This window comes from Python bivittatus, unplaced genomic scaffold, assembly GCF_059951505.1.
Source record: "Python bivittatus isolate LINGU-HERP-01145 unplaced genomic scaffold, Pbiv_v1 ctg000410_np1212, whole genome shotgun sequence".
Taxonomy (NCBI): domain Eukaryota; kingdom Metazoa; phylum Chordata; class Lepidosauria; order Squamata; family Pythonidae; genus Python; species Python bivittatus.
This window is the reverse complement of record NW_028277067.1, coordinates 4,584,764-4,593,820: the sequence shown is the minus strand read 5'-3', so window position 1 is coordinate 4,593,820 and position 9,057 is coordinate 4,584,764.

Genomic DNA, 9,057 nt, shown 5'->3' with positions numbered 1-9,057 from the left:
CTGTATGAAATGACTGAACATATAATACATATGCCAAGTTAATATTTCTTTTAAAAAGGCATCTTGTACCACTAGGAGACCAAGCTTTGAAAACACAGCTGTGAAATGGGATGAAGTTATAAAAGCAAAACCCCTTTTATAAAGATTCTTCTACATTTTTTTAACAAGTAATGCAGCCTGGGGAGAAGTTCTGTCCTATCTATTCTAGTGTATCACCTCCAATGGAATGGGTGGCTCATAAATCAGAAATGGTATACAGACAGGTTATTCTGATTTCGATGACAAATATCTTCTTCCATTATTAGATGAACATGGAAAATCCCTTTTTGGATAGCTGGGAATTTATGGAAACTATATAAATTTATGTAGAAGTAAGTAGCTCTCATGACAGGAAATTTGACAAGGTCCATCCAGTTCAACACTGAAGGATATAATTACTGAATTTGGTTTACTCAAAGCTGCTGTTTCAAAAAACACTGGAATCATTTTATGGTGCTTTTTTTTGGAAGCCATTTTTGGTTCCAAACATTGTTTAAAAGGGCTGTGGAAATGATAGAGCAACATTCCAACATTCTATTCACAAATAATGCAAACAGTGCCCCAAAACACCTGCCAAAGGTGGTCACTCACTTTTCCTGATGTCCGATGTCCTGTTTTTATGAACACATTTAATATTGTTAATGAATGTTTATCATTTGCTATTGCCATTCAGATTACTGGATGTGCTGCTTTGTGTCCTTCTGTGCCAGCATTTGACACAGTATAATTTACACAATAGGATTTTTTTCTCTTGTAATACAGTTGGCTTCAAAGGTTTAACCTGGGGTCTAGACCTTCCCCAACTTGATGTTCTTTAGTTGTTTTGGATTGCAAACTCCCATTACAATCACACTCGTCTCAGTCTTCAGATTTGAAGATCATGTCTTTCAAACAAATCAGGGCAATTATAGTGTTGTCTCAATACAGTCTGGTGATGTAGGAAATTGAAACCTCCCATGGAAACATCAATATTTCAGAATGTTCAGTTGACACCAAGATCAGGGAAACAGAAAAACAGGCAAAGCAGGAGAAATGGAGTGTTCCCTACATCATGTAAGTTACAGATTTTAAAGAGACTGTGGTCTTCACCCACCTCTGGAAGCAAAAGCCCAGCACAAATTGCAAAGTCAGATCCAGACAACCTCCCACTTTACTGGAAAATAAATTCATTTTACATTAATTTATTTTTATTTCCAAGTTTATAGATCTTAAAGAAGCTTTCTTAATTATATTCAGAAAGACTAAGGTGGGGTAGAATTCCACTGTTTTATTAAATCGTTCTGTGACATGTTCTTTCATTTTTCTTAAAACAGCAACGTGTTTATTTTGAGATCAGAAAATGTTTTCCCTTTGCTCCATATGAAATATTTAAATTTGTGCAGTGATCTATATATTCTCATTCTCTTGTGCAGATACTTGCTTTCTTACATAAGCATTTACACTGAATTTTCCAAATCCACCAATATATAGTTTTTATAGGGCTTTAAAGCAGTGTAGACTGTTCCAAAAGATTTTTTAAAAATATTTTTTTAAATGTTGTCTTTTCTCTCTTCCCTAAAATCTCTTCTAATTTACAGTTTTTAAGAAAAAGTCATCTGGCTCCAATAGAGAAATATTATTATTATCAACCATTGCTATCTATTATTGCCACTGTTACAGTGTAATTCCCTCTTTTGAATCCCAAACACCATGGAGGTGATCATTGATTATCCAGAACAAGTTAGGAGTTTGTGTATGTTGTTATCACCTTGTCAGTGTTTAGCAAAGCTTTGAAAGTAATCCTAGAATGTTCTGGATTTTGTTTTGTAGGACTGAAAATGTGGGGATAATGGTCTGTCACGTGTAATTCATGTGCAGAGCCCCCTTGAAATGAATGGAAATATTTGCTGCATTACAAGTAGTGCATTTTCAATTTAAATGATTCTCTTAAATGCTCCATTCTCTCTAACTGTAACATAGGACTACTTTGTCAGGGTACAGACAGACAATACTCTAAATATGTTGCCTTTGGGATTGAGAGAAAGACTTTGGGTAAATTGATAGATTGAATCCTAGTTTCTGCTATGATTTTTAAGATTCAGCATCAAAACATCCCATACATTTTACTTGCATTCATGACATTAAACAAGGATTTGCCATGATTGTCAGTAATGGGCTGCATTTTCTGGAGTTAAAACCTTGGAGACAAGACTGTTATTACTCTATTATTTACCTGGATATTTGGCTGCTGCTCCAAGAAGCAAATTAGTCTTATATTTATTATGAATGATTAATAATAATGTTAGAAAAAAAAATCTTGGCTTTGACAAACATGTAAGGTCTGAGGAGTGTATTACGTGATGAAAATCCCCCATTCTCTGAGAAACTCCATGAGTTGTCCATACTCAGTTCCATGTTTGCTAGCAGTGAGTATCTAGGTCATTAGGAGCTGAGTTGGATGACAATGTATAACTATCTAAACTGTTGCACAAAAAAGATCAGAGTGAAGAAATAGTGAGAATTTTAACAGTCTTGTGATTGATAATTTATGCTAAGATGTGCTAAAATAATTTTCCTGCAATGGAGCCAAGGCATTCTACAGTAGGATATCTCCCACTTTCTCCAAAGCAGGGCTAAAATATTCTGATAATGCTTCCAAAGTGAAGGGATAGCACCATCCCTAGTTCTGGCTCTACTGTTCTCCAGAGAGCATGTATACCCATCAGCTCTGTACAGGACACTCTTGATCTTAGATCTCTACCTTTCTTGCCTAGCTTCTTTCCCTGTCCTGCCCTGATTTTTTTTCCCCTTCCAGCCTGATATGCCCACAAAGCATATCTGCAGGAACTCTTATGTCCAGAGGTATGTCAGAATTCCTCCAAAGCTGGGGACTGGGCCAAGAGGCCAGCGTGTGTTGACATGCCAGTGCATTCTCTTGCTTCACCTCATTGCCACAATCTCTTCAAAAGGCATCAGTTAACACCATAACTGCTGAGTCACTAGCCACAAGCCATGTGACCAGCATAGCTGCTAGAGAGCCTGTTGCCATCTCTGGGTAGCCAGATGGCTTGGGCAGTGGAGGGGGATGGAAGTCAAGCAGTGCTAGGCATTGTTTCTCCTCATTGTCTTTGTTAGAGGAACCATGGCTTCCAAGCTCTCTCAGCCTTTTGTTCTCTAGAGATTACCATTGAAGGCCATGATCTCTGTTTCTGGCTTGTGCCAGTAGCCATAAGGGGTGAAAAGGATGGGAAAATCCCCTAGAGTCTTCCCAATCAGATCAAACTGGGGGTGGGGAGAGTGGGTCTGCACCACTACCCATATCCCACTTCTCATAGACCACCTCAATGTAGATGCCAAGGCTCCAGCTGCCATCAGAGGGGAAAGAGCTAAACAAGTGAAGCTGTCCTCAGCTCTGATTGTATACAGTTTAGATAATTCCATTCAAGAACAGACAGGGAAAGGGGGAACAATCTCTGTACCACCAGTAGCCAGTCCCAGAATTCACACACTCAAACTCAGCCCAGGTCAATAAATTTTATAAAACCCAAACTCTGAAAGAATCCAAATCCCCTAATTTAAGGATTCCTAAGGACCCACAAATAGTGGAGATTATCTTTGTGGCTAAGAAGCCTGCCTTGGGTCTCCCCTTGCCTGAGGCTTGTAACAAAATCATTGGGATTGAGTGGGAATCCACCAGGGTGGTGAGGAGTGGCAAAAACCATCTGGGTAGGTAAGAGGCTAATGGAATTTGCCCACTAATAAACCCACACAACATCAGATCCTTGGAACCTAAAGATAGTGTCACAAAAGACATGGTAGAGTTCATCAGTGCATACATGCCAAGTTACTTTATGCCATCCCACAAGTCTCATAAGAAGACAAAACATCAAACATCTCATCCTGAAGGTCATAAATTGCCTCTGCACAAAGGGAATCAAGCAGGTCCCTCAAGACACCATATTTACATCATTCCTGAAAAAAAGAATTACACACTTATCTTGGATATGTAATGAGTAAGTTGCTGTGTCAGATATTACAGGTTCAGGATGGGAACAGATCCACTATAGAATGCCTCAAGGAAAAAAGGTTTATCTAGACATTCCCCAGGAACCTACTATCTTCCATTCAACTTTTTATCAGCTCCCAAGGTTTTCATGTAGTTGACAGTTACCACCATAGCCTGCCTCATATCCCAGAAAATCCACATGTATTCCTGCCTATATGATCTATTGATTCAGTCCCCATAGGTTGAACAGGAAAATGATGTTTGTGGGCTCTGAAGGATCTGCCCTTTTTAATAATAAAGACAACTATCACCCAGTTTATAGCACCTCAGTGCCATTCTTGACACCAAAGAGGGCTGATTTCCCTGGATTGGGCCAAAAAGAACCCCACCTGTCATAAATGGACACGTCCAGATAATTCATAACACAGTGACAGATTAGTCAACTGAAAGGGCTGTCCTGAAATGGAGTCTCAACCCCAGAATGCTTAAGCCAATCCTGTTAATCTTCAGGAAGCTGACAATTGACCTAGCAACGTGCACCAACTACACAGTTGAGAAGTTCATCTCAGACTTCCCAATTCAAGGAGTAGAGGCAGCAAATGTCGTAAGTGCCACATGACTCAAAGATCCATTTTATGCCTTTTCATTCCCACTAATGCACTTTGTATAATCCAGCTGGACCCCATTACTGCACCTATATCCAACCTTTCTGACCAAGATGAATTCAGCCTTCCCCCAGAGTTAGGAATTGATTTTCCCCTCCTATCTCAACTCCAAGGTGTAGTTAGAGGATGTTTGGCAAAATCTTGGAAGTCAGATAGGCTATCAAGCTTTATTTGAGCAGAACAGGAATTCAGAACCTCAGTTTTCTCATCTCCTTCAACAGACCTACCTGGGCTGCAGAGCTACATAGGTTATGTTTCCTGTATTAAAGTAGCCTACAAGCCCCCAAATAGGCCCACTCTGTTAGAAGTATAGCCACCTTATCCACATGGACACAGATGCCTCCTAAAGATACCTGTAGGGCTGATACATAGTTTTCTGTGTCCTCTTTTGTAAAACACAATAAGCTTAACTTATATGCCTCAGTCAAAGCCTCCTTCAGCAGGTGGGTTTGCAGAAAATAGTTTCTAGCAAAGACTAGGCACCATTCAGGTATAAGACCCATCCTTAGGGACATCTTGGCTGTGTGGTAGGAAAACATTACATATATCGCACTTACATCAGAGTCAAGCCCACCCAGTTATTGACCAAAAACCAAAGCCACAGTTTCCAATTGGATTTGACCAGTTGTACATAGTTTCCATATACCTATTCATTATTCCTATCTTTCTCAAGGGTGCTTCTGAGCTCTCCTACAAATTCTGAAAGGGGGATGGCAGTATCTCCTCTCACAAGAAATACCATCTGAATCTTCTGTCCTGCCTCTGACATGAGCAATGGTGGGGGAGATTCCCCACTGTAGAATGCCGAATATATTGAAAATTGTGTAGTTAGGCCATTGTGGTAATTGTAATTGTTATTCATTACACCCTTTCTTATTTAATTTGAAATCACGATAACCTGAGATGTCAAAATATTAATATTGGCATTGGCTATGTCTGTACCTAAATAGTAGTAACTAGTGCCTCAGCAAAAATTACACGCAACTCTCCAGGCATATGCTGTGTCACATGTTGTGGAAAACAATAGTTCTTATTTATCGGCTGAATTACACATAACCCATTTGCCTTATAAACAGGAAACGATTTGGGAAAAATGATTGAATCATTGAAGATATGAGTGATCTGAAGAACCTCCAGCTCTACTGAGTTAATAGAATCTAATGCTCAAGGTGTGCTAATAGTCATATCTCACAATTCTAAAACAAATCCCCCAAAAGATAGAAAAAATAACTTTAAAAAAATATAGCAAATCCATAGTTATTTTGTTTAGTTTTGTCTGGATGTAGTAGACATGACTGGCCCATTGTACTGGGTGGTTTGGGAAAGAGGTTGTATGACATGGCTCCTTGAAAATGTTCTGTTTTCAGGAGGAAGGACCATAGGTCAGGTCTTACTACTTTTAAGTATAATCTGTTCACTTGGCTTAGATTTGTCCCTGAAAGGCAGAAATAAAAAAATAGATTTGGAAGAGATCATTTAAACTTTGAGATGTAATCTCCTGATGTCAAATTAAAAGACAGATTCTTAATTTCTCCAATTGGGGCACATTTAGTGGAGGGCAACCCATTACTTTTCTAATTGATTCCATAATGGTGTAGACATATTGGGGGTGCTACTAATTGTCCAAAGGCTGGGTATTTGGTGATTATATACCAAATTTCTTTAGAATTTAGAACCCTAATGTAGTATAGTGCAATTCAGCCAATTCCTTTAGGAAACCAGTGTCAAAGCACTCACACAAGCACTTTTTAATTAAATAAATGTTTTATTGAACATTTAACTCCTGGAACTATAGAGTATCTGTTTTTAAATTTTAAGATTGCCTTTGTACAACTGCTGATATTTTGCTCAGTGTGAAAAAAAAAAGCTACTTGGATATGTAGAGCATAATTCTCCTCATGAACAAATATATTAGACATCCAAGTTGGAATCTTGCCCTTTAGTCCCCTGGGTATAGGCTATACAGAAATCCCTGTATTTCAAGAATGTGGAATCTGTGTATTCACTTCTCCTGGAAACACTTGCAGATTTAATAATGCCAATTTACTAAAACTAGAATATCTGTATAGATTTGTTTCTTTCCATTTTATAATATTATAACCTTGGTCAAGTTCATAGTGTAGGAAACTTGTTGCAAAAAAAAAAAAAAATCTAGTTCCAAATACTTGGCATTTTGTCGTCATGAGGAAAAGCTTTCCAAGAAGAAATTTGGAGGAACAGATTGAATAATTTAACTGTTCTTCAAATTGTCTTCTGTTTACTTTAAATAGGTCCAGAATTAATTTGGATTTTTGTGTCATAGGTAATCGACAAGGAATTCTTTTGCTCTGAAATAATGGAAACTGGAGTGTAACATATTTGATAGGAATTCTAAAATCAATGCTATATTACAAGTATTGACTCTTTCTGGAAGTTAATACTAGGTCTGTGGCACATCAAGTGGTTTTCACATCAAAGCCTCTTACCACCACATAAGATGTACATGAAGATGGAAAATCAACATACCTTAATTAAAAGGTAATGTGTTTACACGTTCAAAATAACTCCCCTGGAGTGATTCTAGATCTCTTCCCACTTTATAAAGGGCAGACCTAGATTTACGGTATTGTACAGTATTGCTAGCAGGATCTGCCAACTACAATATATTTACCAACCAAGACTGATCAAATTTATATGCTGCCCATCTCATTATATAAGCAACATATTTGATAGGAATTCTAAAATCAATGCTATATTACAAGTATTGACTCTTTCTGGAAGTTAATACTAGGTCTGTGGCACATCAAGTGGTTTTCACATCAAGGCCTCTTACCACCACATAAGATGTACATGAAGATGGAAAATCAACATACCTTAATTAAAAGGTAATGTGTTTACACGTTCAAAATAACTCCCCTGGAGTGATTCTAGATCTCTTCCCACTTTATAAAGGGCAGACCTAGATTTACGGTATTGTACAGTATTGCTAGCAGGATCTGCCAACTACAATATATTTACCAACCAAGACTGATTGATCAAATTTATATGCTGCCCATCTCATTATATAAGCAACCCTAGGCAGCTTACAAGTAAAAAAAAATACCTACCTGAAACAAGTGTGTTTTGTTCATACTCTGTACAATTAAGCACACACTTTTAAAATATGGTGTATGAAGAGAGCCTTGAGCTGGGAAATTGTAATGTGGGTTTAAGCTTTCATCAATATCTGATAATTGATTAAAATATTAAGGTTGCCAACTTTCCAGGTTGGTACCAAATGTTCAAGCTTTAGCAGGATTTCCTTTGTATAGGAAAGTCAAGAGTTTTTTTAACATCACAGAAGTTGTGCATCACAAACTCAGATCACTGTTCAAAGGGATAGGCATGCTCTCTTTGTGCTACTGACTTAGCACTTCATATGTGTTTGCATTAATACATTATGTTTATCTGGCATAAAAATAGGCACACTTGATTACTTTATAATTATGCTGCTGCTTTCCTACTGTGCAGAAGGATTTAGAAATCATTACAAAAAACTATCCAGCTGGTAACAGATGGCAGTAAGATACAGTCATGTTTTAATATAAAAAGGCTTAGGCAAATAACAGCAATATCCAAATAAAAATAGATTTTTAAAAAAGATTGCAGTTAATACTAATAGGTGAAATAATGAGTTAAGCCATATGAGTGCAGAAACGTTTCTTATGAAAAGACTTAAAAGCTAATGGTTTACAGGCACTTCTTTTTTGACAGATCAAATAATAGCAAGATTCTGTGCATATTTACTCAAAAGTCAGGGCTGCTGAGGTCACTAGTGGTTATTCCTAGATAAGCAAATGAATGAGTGGAATCTAAACTTTGTTTGAGAATCACCCAACCATCCCTTTCAATATTTGATTGGCTTTTGAAATTAAAACACTGACAAAAGTTGACATCCAATATCCCATAATCTCTGTATTTTACAAATGAAAAAACAACTCATCAAATGTCTGGAGAAGTGACCTTGCCTGCCCTGGTAATTAGAACATATAATAATTTGATATTTAAGGAAGATTGTTAACTTTCTTGGATTTCTCCAACAAGATTCCTCAATATCTAACTGTATTTTCCAGTAGAAGCCCACAAAAGCAGTTGGCACCTCTCCCACTGACACCATCCAGTGTTAAAAATCAAAGAGAGCTACATTGACAGCACTGCAGCCCAATGGAGGGCAGAGACAAGTCTGCCTTTTGGTTGAGGGAAGAAGGATGGAGAGCAGAAGCTAAAGACGTTTCTTCACAACCCAACATTTTCTGGCATTACCACCCTGACCTATCCATTAGTAAGCACTTGAAAAGCAAAGCTCCACGTTGCTTAGGCAATTTCATAGGGAAAGAATTTGGCAAAGTA